General features: G+C 39.3%; 1 pseudogene; it reads right to left on the bottom strand.

Annotated features, from left to right (window-relative positions):
- Positions 1 to 3473: 3473 nt before the first annotated feature.
- Positions 3474 to 11490, bottom strand: LOC105984708 (annotated as a pseudogene).
- Positions 11491 to 20113: the final 8623 nt, after the last annotated feature.

Genomic DNA, 20113 nt, shown 5'->3' with positions numbered 1-20113 from the left:
CTCACTATGTGACCCAGGCTGGCCTCAAACTCAATCTTCCTGCCTCAGTCTCTGAAGTAACTGAGACTACAAGTGCTAATCACATTGCCATGTGTCTATGGTTTTTGTTGGTGGTAGTGGTCTTGGAGCCTGGGTGCTGTCCCTGAGCTCTTTTGGCTTAAGGCTAGTGCTCTGCCACTTTGAGCCACAGCACCACTTCCAGTTTTCTGGTGGTTAATTGGAGACTAATAGTCTTACAGACTTTCCTGCCTGGGCTGACTCTGAACTGTGATCCTTGATCTCAGTCTCCTGAGTAGCTAGGATTACAGGTGTGAGCCACCAGCGTGCATCTATGTTTTAACTGTGCCTTATCACTTGAAGTCATGTGTGGAACTTTCTATTCATACTACTTAAAAGTTTCAGATTTTTTTTTAGCATTTTTAGCACCATTGATTTCTGAATTAGGTATTTTCAACCTCTACCAGGTTTACATGGACATGGTCAGGTATAACAGATCAAATATAGAGGAAGAGGCTAAAAAGACGGGGGGGGGGGAGTATATCATGAGTTCTGTGGAGTACCAGACATTTTTGCAATCCCCTGAGATCCCTAGTTTACTGTCTCATAGGGTCAGCTCTACTCACATGGGGCTATTTAAATTCAAATGAGTTAAACTTAAATTAAAGTTAAAATTCAGTTCCTCAGTCACACTAATCACCTTTCAAGTGTTCAATGACCACACACAGCTAATGGCTACCATATTAAACAGTACAGATTTAAATAGCATTTCCATCAAGACAGAAAATTCTATAGACCAAGAACTGCTCTAGAGTGTCCTCATGAATGATAGGGTCTATTGTTAGAAAAGTGCAATTTTCAAATCCTGTTGTCTGGGCTACACTATGTTCATTTCCTAGAGAGCAGAAAGAATCTGCTTCCTCCAATTAAAGGAATAAGATGCAGTAGACAGCCTCTGTTTCTAGTCTTTCAAGAGACCTGACCACATTGTTAAGAGACAAAGTTGTTTCCATGGCACAACAGCAGAATTCCTTTAGGTGCTATAAGTACATAGTATTTCTTTATTAGTAGTAGTATTTTATTGTTACAGGGGATATACAGAGGGGTTACAGTTACATGAGTCAGTAGTGAGTATAATTCTTTTTTTCTTTTTCATTTATTTATTTATTATTGTGAAAATACCATACAGAGGGGTTACAATTACATGGGCAAGGTAATGAGTGCAAAGTTGTAAAGTTCATTTTCGACATAACATCTTGTATATCTCATTGTTGCAATGGGTCCACCTGTATCCCTATTTAAACAATTTGTTTTTTCCCTTCCCCTCCACAAATTATACCAACATCAAATACAGTGAAAACAGGGGTTATACCATGGGGGAGGGACATACAAAGCAACAAAGAAATATCTTATAAATATGTTAGACACAATAGCAAGAAAGAAAAAAAAAACATTTGAGTCCTTATCTTGTGAGTATGGAACCATGCCTCCCCGTCTCTCTGACTTTTCTATTTAATGTGGCTTCATGGATAAGTATACTCAGGGCCTTTCCTCTGGAGATTCCTTCGGGTCTTGCTCACCGCAGCATCCTTTCTTCTTGCAGACAGTCAGTGGTAGGTAAAATCCTAAGCTTTAGATTGGACCTAAAGTAGAGAAGGGTTGGAAATGAAAAGAAGGAAATCCTATTTGTGTTTCAAGCCTAAATCAGAGATTCATTTATCACAACCAAAGCTGCACGGAAAGTTATTGACATTGATATGTCCTTTAATCAAATTTTAATTTGATTATTGTTTGATATTCCTATGTATACCATTCTCTTGGGAAGCTAACAGGAAGAAGTTAATAGTATTGTCAACATTCTTAGGTTGTTAAATATTAATTGTTGTCATCAAAACCCCTCTGCTATGGTTGGATATGTCACCTCCAAACTTCATGTGTTGAAACTTAATGGGCAACATATAATGACATTAAAAAGTGGGATGATCAAAGGGGATATAGGCCAAGAGAGCTCTTCTGCTCATGAATGGGATTAAGACCCTTATAAAACAGGCTTCCTAGAGCACTTTCCTTCTGGCTTGCCCTGCCATCTTCTGCCATGTGAAGACACAGCAGTTGTCCCCTCCAGAGGATGCAGCAGCAAGGCACTATCTTGGAAACAAGCAGTGGAACCTGGTAGTGCCCTGATCTGGAACTTCTTAGCCTCCAGAAATATGAGGAAAACAAATTTCTTTACTTTATAAATTATTCAGCCTCAGGTTTTTTTCTTATACCCACACAAAGTGGACCCAAACTCCCAATCACGAACACTTAATTCACTTTCTTTTTGACCTTTCTGACTCTTCTGACTTTTCTCAAACTCTCCTTACTGAGCCTCAGTGACAGACTTTCTCTAGTTTTTTCTTCTTAACCTTAACACCTTAAATGCTGATATTCTCCAAGATTCCCCTGTTCAACTCCTCCCTCATTTTGAACTCTGCTTAGACAACACCTGTATTCATTATTTTCTCTGCTTTCCACATATTAATTCTGTTCTAGTCACATCTCATGTGACTACAAACAGATGGATACTCAATGTCCTGCTAGCAGTCACACGGGCAATCCAAAGTTATTTTTATCACAAACACAACATAATTTTCTCTTCCCATTATTACCCCCTCCCTCTCTTTTCAGTTTCAGCTAAGGATAGTCATCACCAATTCCACTGATCTTCACTGATCAATTTTAACCATTGCTAAGGGTCTGTTATTCTAGATTTACTCCAGTAGCTAAGCCACAGCACTCTGAAAAAAAATCCAATATCAAGTTCCTAAAAAAAACCTCATTGCATTGTTATCTTTTATCTCATTCTGAGCTTCTGACTTTTTGGAGTGAGAAGCTACTGGTTTCTCTGGCTCTCCAGACTACAGATGGCCATTGTGAACCAATCTAATAAATATATGCATTATCATTAATATATGGGTATATATCATTTATACATATATATTATATAATACCTTATATGCATATGTGTATTATAAATTTAATACATATGTGTGTATGGCTGTTGAAAAGCAAGAGTCATAGTCAGATGTTGTGGTGCATGTCTGTAATTCCAGTATTTAGTAGGCTGAAGTAGAAGGATCACAAGTTTGAGTATAGCCTGAGTTACATAACAAGTTTTAGGCCAGGCCATATTACATGGAGAGATTCTTTCTCCACACACACACACACACACACAAAAATTATAGGAAATCTCTCAAGTAATGAGATTGGAGGAGATCCTTCCCACTATGAGTAGTCATAATCTTTGAAATATAAAAATAATGGAAGAAGCATCAGGTTGTCTGCCTTGTTAATTAGTACTTGATGTATACCTTCCAATAACATGTTCATTTTCTCCATTAGATTGGAGTATCACTGAAAGTACCCTGTTTTTTCCTTTATTTTTTTCAAAAACATTAAAAAGTGAGTATATTTAGCTATATTCAGCTCATAATAGAGCCAATAAGTGAAGAGAATAATAATCATGCTGATTATTGAACTGGTATGAACTGGAAATAGAGAAAGTTGGTCCAAGGAAGGTAGTGGAACTGTGTCTTGCAAGAATTAAAGCTGAGGGGCTCCATAATCCTCTGACAGCTGCTCAATGTTGTATCTATGATTAGAAATGTACATGATAGGAACTCCAGATATCTTCCAGATTCTTCCTTTAAGGTCACTGTCAACTGTAGCCACATTGTAACACTTGTGCTGAGTTACTCTTTGAACGAAGCAGTTATCTGTATAGGTTCTTTGTGTGTGCATGGTAAACATTCAAATCATGGATCCTTGGCGATTCCTAGAGCCACTCAATACTTCTGCCCCAATTTCTCCATTTCAGCCATTACACAGTCAGTTATGCAAGGGATACACTTGACATACCGACAGTCCATCATTGACTGTATTAAATCCAGTTTAGCTTTAATGGAAAAGTTGATAAAGTTGGTATCAACCAGGATGTGGAAAGATGGGCCCAGCTGTGCATTATATTGGAAAAATAAGCAGGAAGGATGTTGGAGGGCTTATTTTTCTTCAGTAAACTGGGATCCTTTTTTTTCTTTCTTTTTAGGCTTTCACCTATCCTTTTAGTCTTTCTCATCCCTCACACTAAGCATTCTTTTCATGGTTGTATACTTCCTTGTTTTCTTTGCTTCCCCTTGAAACAGAAATTGTAGAATTAAATCTCATTTGATAAAAGTCCCTTTTTCCCTTCCTTCAAGTGCCTCCTTCAAGTCCCTTTCCTTTCTTCAAGCGCCTCTCCTTATGTCCTCCAAAACACAGGTTCTGCTAAAAGAAGCTTAAGACCTAAGCTCAGAATGAAAATAAACACAGGGATTTTGTTGTAATGTTGAATCCCCACAAATCTGTCCCTGAAATTGGTCCAACTGTTCTTCTTGTTTTCTCCTTTTTAACAAAACTAGATATGTTTCAAATTTCAATTTTTTGGGGGTGGGGATTGGTTGTGGGGCTTGAACTCTGGGCCTTCAGCTCTTCAGCTCAAGACTAGTGCTATACCACTTGAGCTACAGCACCACTTCCGGTTTTCTAATGGTTTATTGGAAATGAGTCTCATGAACTTTCCTGCTCAGGCTGGCTTTGAACCGTGATCCTCAGATCTCAGCCTCCTGAGTAGCTAGGATTACAGGCGTGAGACACCAGTGGCCGGCTCCAAATTTCAAAATTTTTGAGATTCTCTTTGGGGAAAGTATTTGCACCTATATGAGATCTCTTGGGGATAAGACACAATTGGAATATGAAATTCACGTTTCATATATATCTTATACACATAGCCTGAAGGGAATTTTATACAATACCTCAAATAATTTCTGCATGAAACAGAGGCTTATAGTGTAGAATTTTCTACTTGTGGCATCACATCAATGCTCCAAAACTTCAGATTTTGGACTACTTAGGATTTTGAATGTTTAGATTAGGGATGCTCAACCTATACACTATCAGCTCAGTAATCAGGTTATAAGGTTAATCAAAAGGATCATCATTGGGTAAGATTGTAATGAAAATGCCAGCATTCCCAAGACCTGAGTTCCTGTCTTAATTTCACTACTCAGTGACTGAGTGATTTTGACCCAGTGACCCTCTTCTGGGTGCCCCAATCAGATCACCATCAGTAATATAATTCATCATGATGGTTATGAAAACCAAGGAAGAGTACTGCCTGGAAAATTGTTGGTAAATTTTGTCTTCCTCCTTTTCAGTGGCACATTTTTGCAAAAGAAAGGGCAGGGGGGAGGAACATTGTGAATAATAAAAATTGCCTGCAATTCTCACAGTTCATTAATTGTCTTCGTTCGAAGAACTTGGAGGTATAAAATTAAATTTTAAATGGTATCTATGTGGACAGAATCCACCTACATCTGAAAAACTGAAAGTGGATTGTTCTTGATGCCAGCAATTAGACTTTTTTCAGCCATCTTCCCTGGAAACCTCCTGCTGGTTAATCAAATCTGTTTGGAACAGACACCAACTCCCCAGGACCTTGGGCTAAATATTAGATGTGAAAAATCACCCAGACACCAGAAGAGAGTAATAATATATCTCAGCTCATTTATTTTCAAAAGCTTTTTTTTGAGGCAGAGGAAAGGAGGATGGGAAGGAATTTCTACAGAGTGGGCAATTTCATGAGGCAAAAGGATATCATTTTTATAATTTCATTCTGGGAAGTGAGATTGTTTTCAATAAAATACTTAGAACTGGAGTCAGAACTGGAATAACTGCTATTACTTTTCTGTCTCTCCTGCACAATAGAGAAGCATTATGTTTGTAATTGGTTTGATACATTTTGGGTCTGGATCTCCACCCTCACCCCCATTTCCAGAGGCCTGGGTATTGTGTTAGTCCCCAGCTTGGCATAATTGGAAGTGGTGGAGTCTTCAGGAGGTACGGCACAGTGGGAAGTCTTTCAGGCACTGAGGGTATGCACTTGAACAGGATTGTGGGTCCTTAAGTCCCACTTCTCCTTTACTTCCACATCATGAGGAGAATGGTTTTTCTCTACCGTATCTCAAGGCAATAGGACCAACAAATCAGGGGCTGAGACTTTCAAAACTGTGAACAGATATATATCTCTCTTCTTTAAAACTTGATTATCTCAGATATTTGTTAGAGTTACAGCAAGCTGACTCACACAAGGGTCACAGGAAAATTTATTTCTCATCTACACTGTTTCCCATCTCTCCCTTGTGTTTTGACAAGCTAGCTAAGAAATGAGTTTCAAAATATGTTTTAATTAGCTACTATGTATTTTTCCATGCTATTAAAACAATTCTACATTCTTTCTTTTTTTTTTTTTTTTGTCAGTGTGGGGCTTGAACTCTGGGCCTGGGCGCTGTCCTTCAGCTCTTCAGCTCAAGGCAAGCGCTCAAGCCACAGCACCACTTCCGGTTTTCTGAGTGGTTTATTGGAGATAAGAGTCTCACAGACTTTCCTTCCCCGGGCTGGCTTTGAACTGCGATCCTCAGATCTCAGCCTCCTGAGTAGCTAGGATTACAAGTGTGAGCCACTGGTGCCCAGCAAAGAATTCCATATCATTTCAAGATCATTTTGATGTTGAAAAATTGCATTTTTTCATGGCTATGGAAGTCACATTCAGACTAGCATAAGAAATGAAGAGATTTATTATACTTCACAGGACCTATAGCGGAAGGTATGTCATAACATCTTGGGAGCCATATGAAGGAAAACCAAGAGTGTAGAAGCAGGTCAGGTGCTAAAAGAGAGATCCCCTGGGCAAATGTCTTTATTGTGTTCAAGGTAAAGTACACAAGCAAATGTAAGGGGCTTTCACTGGTCATAGTCTGGGGAGAATAAGAAAGGAGCTTGTGGTAGGGCCAAGTTTTATCACAGTGGTATAACTGGTTGTTTTTGTGTGGAGATATTGAGATACCTGGGGAATAATGAAGTTTTATAAACTTGTGAAGGTGTTGGATATAATTAGCTTAGACTATTTATGTATTAAGAAATCCAATCATTTCAAGAGAAAAAGCAGGTAGTAATACTGGCTGAATTTTCCTGTGTGCAATTCACTGCTATCTAATGCTACATTTGGGTATAGCCTCACTGAAAATGACCTCATTCCCATCCATCCTTTGGGAAACATTGCTTCTTTCAGTGATCTTGTCATCCACATTTCAAAATCCTTGGCCCATGCATACAAAAATCTTAGTATGTGGCCTACATTCTACTCAGGGCTTAAAAGGATTCCCCCAATGTCCTCGGGATACAAGGAGGAAGGGGTGAGGATAAAAACAGCCAGTCTGTGATACATTTATTTTTCATTGGAAAACAGTGATTTTCTTAATATTGCCACCCAGTAGAATACAGCTCCCATCTCATTGGCCAGAATTCTGCTAGTTATTCATACCTAACTGGAAAGAGCTGGGAAATTGTCCTCAGGCCATCTTTTCTTTTTTCTGTGCAAATGTATATGATATTCTATTGTTACTAAAATGCTAAGACACATCTCAATCACAACTGAAGACACAAAAATAAAGAATAGACTCAGCTAGGCAAAATGTGTTTCTGTGCAGAAGGGAGTGCCATTAGCCAAAATCCTGACAAGCAAGCACACAGAGAAGGTCTGCTCTCATTGGCTGAACTCAGGTTCACAATGTGCTTGTCATTGGCTAGTTTAAAGAGGGCAAAACTTCTTTTTTTTTTCTCCAGAATGTGGCTTAATTCACAGAAATAGGATATATCTAAAGCTTAATGAGCTTGTAAAAGGATGTCTTGACCGGAACAGGGCTAGGATATAACTAAAATTTAATGGGCTTGTAACAGGAAAGAAGTGATGAGCTTTGACCCACTTCGATAGAAAAGATGACTTTTTATTTCTCACTGTCACTCCATTTCTCTCTCCTGGGCACATACCTGGATTGCTGTCCCCCTACTCCAACCAGAATTGAAGATGCTCAAGGGTGAAGCTCTGCTGGGAATTTAGGACACCTTTATTTCCTGAGAATTTTCTTCTTCATTTGTGTGTTAGACATTCTGCTTCTTAGGTGCTTAGTTCTTGCTTTGCTCCTCTCTTGGTTGGTGTACTTCCTTCAATAGCTTTCGGGGAGCCAAAGTAAACTTTTGAGATTGTACATGGATGAAAACATCTTTTATTTAGTGTCACTCTTTAATTACATCTTGAATGAGTAGAATATTAGATTGGTAAACATTTTTTGTCTTTGGGAAGCTCTGGTTTCTAATGATGTTGCTGAAAAGTTTGATATATTCTCATTCCAGAATCTGTGAATGCATTCTATTTTCATCTCTGAGATTTGTAGTATTCTCTATCACTGATAATATAGAGATAAATGTTTTGGGGTTTTAGGTGTTTTTTTTTCTGTCAGCCATGGGTCTTGAACTCAGGGTTTGGGTGTCTGGGTGCTGTCCATGAGCTTTTTTGCTCAATGTTAGTACTCTATCACTTTGAACACAGATCCACTTCTGGTTTTCTGGTGGTTAATTGGAGATAGGACCTCACAGACTTTCCTGCCTGGGCTGACTTTGAACTGTGATCCTCAGCTCTTATCTTCCTGAGTAGCTAGGATTACAGGTGTGAGCCAACAGCTCCCAATTTAAAAAAAAAGTTGGTTTTTTTTAGTTAATGTGTTTTGGGTACTTATGGACCTTTTAATCTGGAGATATATGTCCTTCAAGTCTAGGAAAAGTTTTCACATTAATTCATCATTTATTTCTCTCCATTTCCTCGGTTCTTTAATCTGTAATGACAATACTATACCTCTAGGACTACTCTTATTTTCCCTATTTTTGTTTTTTCTCTTTATCTTTTTTTTTTTTTTTGGTCATGGGGCTTGAACTCTGGGCCTGAGGGCTGTCCCTCAGCTCTTCAGCTCAAGGCTAACACCCTATCACTTGAGCCACAGCACCACTTCCTGTTTTCTGGTGGTTTATTGGAGATAAGAGTTTCATGGACTTTCCGGCCTCGGCTGGCTTTGAATCATTCATGATCCTCAAATCTCAGGCTCCTGAGTAGCTAGGATTACAGGCGTGAGCCAACATCCCCCGGCCTCTCTCTATCTCTTACACTGTACTCTACTTATATTTAGTGCTTGCATGGCATATCTTTTCTTGTCCTTTGGTTACTAACCTGTGCTTTTCTATTCAGTGTTATATATATGTATATGTATATATATATATATATATATATATATATGTATAAAACACTATACACACACACACACACACACACACACACTAGGATCTTGTTTTTTGTCCACTGTGACAAGTATTGCCTTTTTTTTCTTTTTTTGGTCAGTTGTGGGGCTTGAACTCTGGGCTTGGGTGCTGTCCCTGCACTCTTCAGCTCAAGGCAAGTGCTCTACCGCTTGAGCCACAGTACCACTTCGGATTTTCAAATGGTTTTTTTTTGGAGATAAGAGTCTCACAGACTTTCCTGCCCGGGCTGGCTTTGAACCATGCTTCTCAGATCTCAGCCTCCTGAGTAGCTAGGATTATAGGCGTGAGCCACCAGTGCCCAGCTTTTTAAGTATTGCCTTTTAATGAGTTTAATTCATTTACATTTAATGTAATTATTAACATGGTTTGGGTGTAAGGCTTGAGATTTTTCTTGCAATTTCTTTTGAATTTTGTGAACTTTCTTCCTGTCAATTACTTTTGGTATTCAATTGTATCCGTTCCTATTTAGTTATATGCTTTATTTTTTTTGTTTTGCTTTGAATTAACATTGCATACTTCATATATAATGCAAAATCCGTCAAGAAGATGCTTTCATTTATCCTTTTCTGTTCTTTTTCAAACATGTCATTCCACATCGGTTATAAACCCCACTGTTTAAAGTATGATAGTTAAACAGTCTATTGTCTTAGAACATTAAGGAACAAGAAAAAGTTTTTTTAAGGAAATACTTATCCACAGAGACATGGAGGCAGTTACCAAAGCCCTTCATGCAGCATGTGTCTGGGGGCTTCACAGGTATTGAAGTTTTGGTATGATCTTCCTGGGACGCAGTAAATTGAACCAGATAAAGCTCTTCAAGGTCCTTTTGATTATCAATTTGTCTGAGTGCTGAGGAGTGAGAGTTTAGCGTGTCTGGGGTAAGTATTACAACTCTCTTTCTTCTCCCTTGTGATCTGACTACTCAGATTTTTGAAGCCGGCACATCACTTTTGCTGTGATCTGCTTTGTGTTCTTAGAGAAGAAAGAGCTGTGTTCCAGTGTCTGCCCCACAAAGTAGGTATGGGCAGCATTCCCGGAAGCTCCTGCTACAGATGATGTCAGACCTCATGTGACCTAACCACCTCCCGTCTGGAAGCATGACATCATTCCAGGATGTGATTCTTTCTAAATGCGGAGCACTTGCTATCCTTGCGCTTCACTTGGTAGCTGTTGCTGTGAACAGCAGCTGTGACCTCAGGCTAAAGCAGCTTTCCTCAGGTCAGCAGCCAAGATGAGACTCACCTGAGAGTTTGATGCTCCCTCCCCCCCACCCCACCAACTGCACTGACTTTTGGAACAGACCACATTAAACACACCTGAAATATTCTACAATTGAAAATCAGTGATGAGAGGGAGATGACACTTTCCTGGCAAGATGTAGCTTGAATGTGACCCATGTTTTGTAGAGTTAGATATTTTGGTATGTTGGGGTTGGTTATATGAGAGACTGTTGAGGTGAGTTGTACCAGTGGATAGACTCACATATGTACAGAAATGGGGCATTTGCCTTTAGAGGAGTAAGGTCTGCTGGATACCTGTGGTTCATAACTGTAATCCTAGCTATTTAGGAGGCTAAGATCTGAAGGATCAGAACTTAAAGCCAGCTTCTGGGGGGGGGAGGATAAGCAAAGAGGAGGACTGGAGTTACAGCTCAAAAGGTAGAGCACCATCCCATGGATAAGAAAGCCAAACAAGAGCACGAGGCCCTGAGTTTAGACTCTGGTAATGGCACAAAATTTAGAAGAAAAAGACAAAAGTCTACTGTCAAGACATCAATAATCATTTCAAAATAATTACCCAAAGGGGTAGGGACAGCAGTCAATATCCACCAGAAAGGGCAAGCATAATAATAACCATTTATTGGACTCTAATTCTGTGCCAGACACTGGCTAACAGTAAGACCAATTCAGCAGAGTACCTTTGTGTCCTTAACTTTGCATCTGAAGGGGGTCCCACCAGGATACCTATCCAGTAGTATTGACTCAATTGTACCAATTTCTTGTGATACGGAGAGGTATAGATGTAATTGGGCTGATATTTCCTTTAGATAAGTTCAGGACCAGGAAGGAGAGCTCCAAATAGTCATGTGGATCTTGATAGTCCTCGAGATGCTCAGTTGCCCTGTCAAGCAGGGACCATTATACTCACCCCAGTTCTCCAGGAGCTTTGAATAAAATGACTTTCTGGTTTTTTTCTCCTCTGAGCAATTAGCCTTGGGTGTCTTTACCATCTATACAACCTCACGTGCTCATCTGTGTACTGCTTCATGCTGCACCTCTGCTTGTCTATAAGCTCTTCTCCAAATGACCCCCTGCCCTTCCGTCCCCTCCCTTCCTGTTCTCTGCCCTTTCCCCACCACCTCCCCACATACTTTAACTCAGTCTTTTAAAACTAGATCAGGAGTCCAGAACGTATCTGCTTCCCTTTTTATTCTGCTGCCCGCTGCCTAGGCCTGGTTTCCTAGCAACCCTAGTTCTTTACAGCCCAGAAGGTGGATATGTAGAGGGAGCATGGGCGGTAGAGGTGAGAACGTGAGGAAAGCTTTTCCCTTGGAGGCCCTGAAGTACAGAATTGCTGCCTCACAGTTATTAATATTACAGAAGAAGGGATTTGCCTTCCCAGACATATCTTGGACTCAGCCCTTTGGGTAAGAAATTATTTGCCAAGGAGAGCAGGGCTACACTCTGGTGCCAAGAAAAGATTTCTACATGAAAGAGACTTACACATCTGGCTTGCTCTAAGGACTGACAGCAGAACAGACAGTGAAAAGGAGGAGGAAGAAGGAAGGGAAGGAAAAAGAAAAGGGAGGGAGGACAGGAGGGAGAACGAGAGAAAAGGAAAAAGAAGAAGAGGGAAAGAGAAAAAAGTGAAGTTAAATGTTATTCTGTTCAGGTACAACAACAGCTAGACAAATATGATGTTCATCAAGGATGCATTTGAGTCATTCTTTGATAACATAATTTTAGAGCCAAAAGGATACTTTGGATCATGTTGTTCAACTATCAGTTTTTGTAACCTGATAAGTGGGGCCAGAGAGAGAAAGCAAGAGTTGGGACTAAAAGGTTATCCTCCAAGGCTCAGTCTGATGCTCCTTCTATTATCTCACACAGCCTTCCAGAGCCAGTGGAGAAGTACCACATTGCTTTCCATAACTCAAGGAAATGGGATGCAAAACAGTTGGATGCTCTGGATTGAGACTTGTGTTGTAGACAGAACTAACTGGGCCACGTGTCCTGTACCCTTGGCCCCATTACCATGTTCTCTCTAGTTGGACTGAGCAAGAGAGATGACAGGGAGGAGACACAGAGAGCTGCTCACTCGTCATCTACAAGGTTGGTATTGAAAGTTCACAGTCAGAGGAAGACAATGCCCTGTACCCATAGTGACAACAGAGAGCCCATTTACTTAAGTAGGTGGTACTTCTGGGTAACTTTCAAAACCTTGTAGAATTGAGTCAAAATTCTTCATTGTGAATGACAAAAATCCAACTCAACCTAACTTTAAAGAAAAAAATAGATTGTGTTATTGATAAGCTTTTGTAGGTAGGCATGGTTGCTAAGCATGGTTACCCATGCCTATAACTCCAGCACTCTTCTCTGCCTCTGTTGAAAGCCTTCTGTCTTTGGTTAGAAAGCGTCCATGGTTCTTAGCTTCATAGTCTATGGAGCATGACCCTCAAAATGGGAAAACTGTTTCTCCAGTTTCAAGCTCAGAAATCCCAAGCAAAGGCTCTGATGGACTCAGGTAGAGTTCATATTGTCCCCAAAACAATCACTGTGTTGGGTGAAAAATGGGGAGCCAGTGCTGATATTGGCCCATGCCTCTGGGGTAAAGGAGCAGGGGGGTGATGGAAAGCTTGTTTTGATGACAAAAAGACAGTTGCTGTTACTGTGTCCTACATCTTGTTTTCTGCAAGTGCTGGAAGTTAGCACCACTTCCATTATCTCATACTTCTTTCTTCAGTTAACATGCTTATATATGGACCATTGATAAACCTGGATGATGACACTGGCAGTCCAGTTCATTCTTACAACTGATCCATAACAGTGGACCCGATAAGAATCCGCCCACAACTGAAGGTCAGCAGGAGTGTACTGCAATGCAGAATCATGGAGGAGAAATCTGCAATCCCTGATTTTGTCACTGACCAACTCTTTTACCTCAAGCAATCCCTTCATCTCTCTGTTTACAGAATAGAAGAAGTTGGCTCAGAAGGTCACTAAGATCCATCTGACCACAGAGGCAATCCAGGGTGCGACAGGACCTGTCACTGCGCCCTCTAGTGGTTCACTGGAAGTAGAGCGGGGGGGAAAAAGCTCAGGGAATCTCAATTCCTAATGCAAGAAAGGAAAAATAAGCTTTCTCTATAGAGCAAAACAGGTATATTTCTATACAACAAGGTTCAAAAGCTATGTTTTTTTTAATGGGATGGAGTCCTTTGAGTGATAAATGACAGTACTCTTTTATCAATCAAGGCCCTAGAGAGGGCAAAACACAAGACATTACTCTCCTGTATATAAATGTAGCTTTCCTGACATCTATTCACCAAGACACCATATCCAGCCAGTAGGTGGCAGGAATACATAGTTTTTATACCTTTTCAAATCTGTCATATGTAGGAACACACACACACACACAAACCCACATTTTTGAAAGGTGTAAATATGTAAATAGAAGAAAGAAGAGAAGAGGAAGAAGAAAAAGAGAAAGTCAGGCGATGGGTCACTTATTCCGGAAATATTAGTTGAGTATGAACTAACTCTTAAGCTCTTGTTGTGGATTACAGCACTAAAGATGAAAGAATGCATGGTTCTTGTCCTCTTGGAGCTTCTATTCTAGTGCAGAACAAAATGTTGCATAAGTACCAGTATAATAAGTGACACAAAGAGAAAATCTCAGGTGTTCTCTGAAGTCAGGCCTCTGAAGGGCCCCAGACCCTGACGTTGGTATCAGAGACAGTGTGAATGGGGAAGATGAAAACTTTAATCCAAGCCTTATGACTACCAGGAGGAACCAGGTCAGTTGTGTGGAGTATGCAGTAAACAGAGCACAGACTAGAAATTTGTGTGTGATAAATGATTTTAGGTGTGTTAAAATACTATCTGGACTGTTACCACATATTCTAGAGATGCACAGATGAAGAAAATATAATATTATTGCCCTCACAAACAGTGATCTATAGATGAGAACAGAGAGGACTGTATCCCAAGAAGGCTGTGGTTATAAACTGAGGGTGATTACGATAGGAGCAGAAGTGTGGTAGGCAGAGAAAGGCAAAGTTTGTCTTAATAACCACCACATGTGAAGGAAGGATTTAAGCCTTTCTAGACATGCACGCAGATTCATTAAAATGATAGGGATGACACAGAATCACAAGGTAGGTAGGTTGAGGAACCAGCCCAAGCCATTGAATCAGGAATGGGCCTCAAGTCGCTCTGCGGAACAGCCTTTCAGCAGCCTATTCCACAAAGAACCTATGCAGCTTCCTCCTTGCCATGTGCTTCCACCATAAGGCATTGCCTTGCCACAGGCTCAAAAGCGATAGACTAACTGACCATGGACTGAAACTCTAAAGCTGTGTGACAAAGAAACCTTTCCTCTTAATAGGCCAATGTATTTCAAGTATTGGTTACAGAATTCGATGAGTAACACAGTCAAGAATATTACATTTAGTAGAAACAGCGTTCAAAAAGAGACAAACACTGTTAAGATTTTACTTACATAAAACACCTAGAATAGTCAAATCTGTAGAGACACAAAAATGTGGTTGTCTGAAGTTGTGAGGAAAGGGAGATGGAGATTTATAAATTGCTACCTGAAGCTTTTTTTGGAAAACAGTTCCAGGTTTTTGAGTGCTTTAGAGCTGTTTTAGGCATGGTGTTCAATGACTTGCTTAGTTTATGTGAGGGACTGAGCTCAATCTCTAGCACTGAAAGAGACAGAGAGACAGAGACAGAAACACAGAGAGAGCAAATATAGTAATGTGAATGTAGTAACAATACTGACACTACTGAATTGTACGTTTAAAAAGGGTACAATGAATTAAAAATGATGTATATACTAACACAATTAAAAATACTATAGGTTTGTCTAAGTGCTGGTGACTCATGTAATCCTAGCTACTCAAGAGGCTGAGTTCTGAGGATCATAGTTTGAAGCCAGCCAAGACAGGAAAGTCTGTGAGAATCTTATCTCCAATAAAGTACTCAGAAAAAGTGGAAGTGGCGCTGTGGCTCAAGTGGTAGAGTAACAGCCTTGAGCAGACAAAGCTTAGAGACAGTAGCCAGCCCCCGAGTTCAAGTCTCAGGACTGGCAAACAAACAAACAAACCTAGAGGCATTTTTCTGATCTATACAGCTGTGGCCAAGATTCTCACCTTTAATATGTTTCTTGTGAAGAATGCAAAAACCTTCAAAGAAGAGAGATAGATAATAAAAACTGTAGCACACAAACCAAGTCCTTGCTTTTTGTTGTTGTTGTTGGGTTTTTTATATTTGGGGCTTGAACTCAGCACTCCAAATTCTTGCTTGGCTCTTTTTTTGCCCACAGCTAGCACTCTACTACTTGAGCCATGCCTCCAGCTCTGGCTTTTTGCTAGTTATTTGGAGATAGAAGTCTCTAGGATTTTTCTGCCTGGGTTGGCTTCAAACCAGGATCCTCAAATCTCAGCCTCCTAAGTAGCTAGAATTATGGGCATGAGCCACCAGAGCTTGGCTGCAAGAGCCTTGAAAAAGAAAGACCTTTTCTCTCTTTAATTTTATAGAATTTATCTTGTATGGATATAAAGAATGATAATCAAATAATTAAGAGTTTTAACATTCCAAGAAAAGTTCATGAGTGGACCAGACCTAAAGTTCTCAGAAATATTCAACTATGAAGAATAAAAGCAAGTACAACTCTCCTGTCCTATCACTATATGAAAGTGCTCAGTTATAACTAGCATCCTGTTTCACAGTCTACAGAAAACTCTTACCTACTATCTATCATTTCATTTGAACCTCATTTGCCAATGTCTCTATTTACAAGTGGAAAAGAAGGATGCCGGATATATTACATCACCAGGGTAAGAGAATACAAGGAAAGGTAAAGATGCAAACCAAAAGGCAAAAATACATCTTTTGTTGTATCTTGATACCTTCCCTGGCACTTAGAAAAATCAAGCTGATTGGGCTGGGAAGGTGGTTCAGTGGTAGAGTGCTTGCCTTGCATGCATGAGGCCCTGGGTTCGATTCCTCAGCACCACATAAGCAAAAAGAAAAAAAGCCAGAAGTGGCGCTGTGGCTCAAGTGGTAGAGCACTAGCCTTGAGCTGAAGAGCTGAGGACAGCGCCCAGGCCCAGAGTTCAGGCCTCATTACTAGACCCCCCCAAAAAAAAAATCAAGCTGATTAACACAAAAAGTGGGTAAGGATGTGATATCCTTGAAATAAGGTACTGACAACTTTTTAGGATTTGATACTTTGCTCTTGTATAATTTTTCTTCCCAGTTGGGCAGCAGGCACATAAAAATAAGACTTTGAGATAATCCGGATTCTAGCTGTATGGGAGACTGAAACTATCCATCAAAATTTTCAGTTATAAGCCTACAAATGCCGGATAAAATGTAATAAATCATATTAAAATCACAGCTAAGGGAACTAAGAGAAAATCCCAGAAGCCAGGAACTAGAAAGAAACCTGAAAATCAGACTATGTTATGAGCTGACACGGACGCCACACAGAAGCAGTCAACACTATCAGTCATGGTCATCGATGGAGCTTTAGCAGCCATATGGGAAATGAGAAATATGGCTGGGGCTAGCTCAGAAGCAGGGTTTGGAATTGAAATCCTCCTTCATAAAACTAGGTTCCTAAACGAGCTGTCTTTATGAAATAGCAGTTTAGAAAACAACTCACCTTCCAGTTGATGGAGTTAACAAGATTGCTTGTCTAAGCAGTCCTAGCTCTATGTGAATAAAACTGCCACCCCCCCCCCCAAATTTCACAACTACAAGAATGTATCTAATCTCAAAGCCAGTCAGGGAATTCACATAAAATCTGTTTTTAACTTCTGATTCATATATGTGTAGAACAAACCAAAACCTGAGGTAGGAAACTATGCCTTTAACCCAGGCTACACACATAAATTCTGCTAAAGATGAGATAACAGGCCAACATTACAAAACACATGAAGAAACAATCCAGCCTGAGCCAGACACAATGGCTCACACTTGCAATCACAGCCCTTGTTGTGGCAGAGATCAGGAGGATCAGGGTAAAGGCCAAAACATAAAATAAATATGTCCAAGTTTATTAAAAACATAAAAGGTAGCCAAGTACCAGTGGCTCATGCCCGTATTCCTAGCAACTCATGAGGCTAAGATATGACCAATCATGGTTCAAAGCCAACCACTTGAGCCACTGTGCCACTTGGTTTTTTCTGAGTAGTTTATTGGAGATGACAGTCTCATGGACTTTCCTGCCCAAGGTGGCTCAAATGGTGATCCTCAGATCTCAGCCTTCTGAGTAGCTAGGATTACGGGCTCGAGCCACTGGTGCCCAGCTAACCAAGATGAATTTCTAAAAATTAGAAGCATAGTAACTGAAATCTGAAGCTATAACAACTAAACCAAATATTAAGTTCCAAAAAGCTAAAGCAAGAATTCAGAGAACAGAAAGATACATCTTAGGAAATTATCCAAAATGCAGCTCAAACTAAAAAAGAGGGAGAAAATGAGGCAAGAATGGAGTGTGAAACATCTAATGTTTTTAAAATAGATATTCACAAGGAGATAGAAGTGATTTGATAAAGCAAGTATAAATTAATGGCTAAGAAATTTCTAAGATGGGTGAAAAGTTATTAATTTCCATGTTCAAGAAGCTTTCAGACTAGGTGCTGGTGGTTTATTCCTGAAATCCTAGCTACTTAAGAGGCTGAGATCTGAGGATGGCAGTTCCAAGTTAGCATGGGCAGGAAAGTCCGTGAGACTCTTATCTCCAACGAACCACCAGAAAATGAAGTGACACTGTGGCTTAAATTGGTAGGGTACTATAACCTTGAGTGAAAAAGTTCAGGGACAGTGCTCAGGTCCTGGGTTCAAGCCCCACAACTGACCAAAACAAAACAAAAAAGCAGCTCAGGGAAGTAAGTATGGTGGCATGTAATCCCTTCTCTATTTAACTATGAAAAAAGAATCTTGGGCTAAATGTTCTCTAGTTTATTTACAGCCCCAATTGTCGAAATCTCGATGACTGTAATGAGGAATATAATTATTTAATTACTTTTACTTAGACTATTTTCTCTAGGCAAAGGAATTCTCTTCAGAGTCTATGTGTTGTCTGGAAAATGTTACAAAGTATCATACTGTATTTACAGACATTATTGGTTACATGATAACTTATACAGTGCTCTAGGCATTCACATACAGTCAGACTAAAGGATGATACCCTTAGAGGAGGAACCCAAAGATGTAACTCCCCTGAACATTTAAAATACTATTTATTGGCTGGGCGCTTGTGATTCATTTCTGTAATCCTAGCTACTCAGAAGGCTGAGATCTAAGGATGTGGTTCCAAGCCAGCCTGGGCAGGAAAGTCCACAAGACTCTTACCTCCAATTAACTAACAGAAAACTGGAAGTGGAGCTGTGGTTCAAAGTGGTAGAGTGCTAGCCTTGAGTGAAAGAGCTCAGGGACAGTGCCCATGACTTACAAAAAATAAATTTTAAAAATAAAAATACTATTTATCAAACCAAATTCCTGATAATGGAAATGTGGGGTTTTCTTTGTAGTTGCTGTTGGTGGTGGTATTTGTTTTTGCTTTGATTTTTTTTTGTCTTTTTAGGAGAGAAAGGGGGAGTGGAAGCATGAAAACATTCAATCATGCTATTCAGTATACACTATGAGGAAAATGAACTACATAATGTGGGCAGGGACAGAAGAGGAAAGCTGGGAGAAAGTGAAAGAAGGGGAGACATGGAAAAAAAAAGAAATGTATTCATTACCTAACATGAACTAATCCCTCAGTATAAAAATGTTTTAGTGTCCATTTGAAGACATTTCAGGAATATGTAACAACAAAGAGACTATAATGTCTGAGAAACAGCAGTGATTTTCTTGATGACTGTCAGAATTTTCCTTGACCATCTATTTCAAAGGAAAAGAGTCAATCAGAACAAGGTAATCAAGTTTAGGGTATGCCTAGTACATATTCTAGCCTTTAAATATCTTATGTTACTAATGAGTTCCTTTATTAGACTTGTCAAGTTGCCCTTTTCTTTATTGTTAGTAACTTTTTAAAAACACTCTATTTATAGACCTATGGTCAATGATATTAAATACTTAAAATTGAAATATACAAAACATTCAAAGAATTCTACTTACTAAGATATTAACATGCACTAACCAGGACTCCATTTGGTAATGAAATATTTATTAATACCTTAATGAATTATTAATTCCTTTATTTTATTTATTGCTTAATATCTCAGCACTTTTGAAATTCAATTTCTTCAGAAAAAAATTCTCAAAATAGATTTTTGTGATTTTATAGAGCTTAATGTAATACCTTATTAAAAGCATTCTTCTCCAAAGAGTATAGTATTTACCTAGAATAGTTGAGCTTTTCCATGTCTGTGTATAAAATAATGCCATATACGCAGAGAGTATATAATTAGTGTGCAAAGATAAGGTAGTGATAGGGAAAGGGGAACAGAATAGACAAAGATAGAATGCTAATGGATGCCAAAAGACTAATTACAGTATGGTTAAATATGTTAATAAAGTGGAAAATAAAGTAACACAGATTTTTCAAAAATAAAATGTGGGTGGTTCATTTCCACATATAAAATTCATATCCATTTTCTACCATCATAAATGACAATAATTTTAAACACTAATAATAATATGTCTTTATT

This window comes from Dipodomys ordii, unplaced genomic scaffold (genome assembly GCF_000151885.1).
Source record: "Dipodomys ordii isolate 6190 unplaced genomic scaffold, Dord_2.0 Scaffold26, whole genome shotgun sequence".
Lineage (NCBI taxonomy): Eukaryota > Metazoa > Chordata > Mammalia > Rodentia > Heteromyidae > Dipodomys > Dipodomys ordii.
Note: the sequence above shows the minus strand (reverse complement) of the source record. Positions and strands in the feature narration are given on the sequence as shown.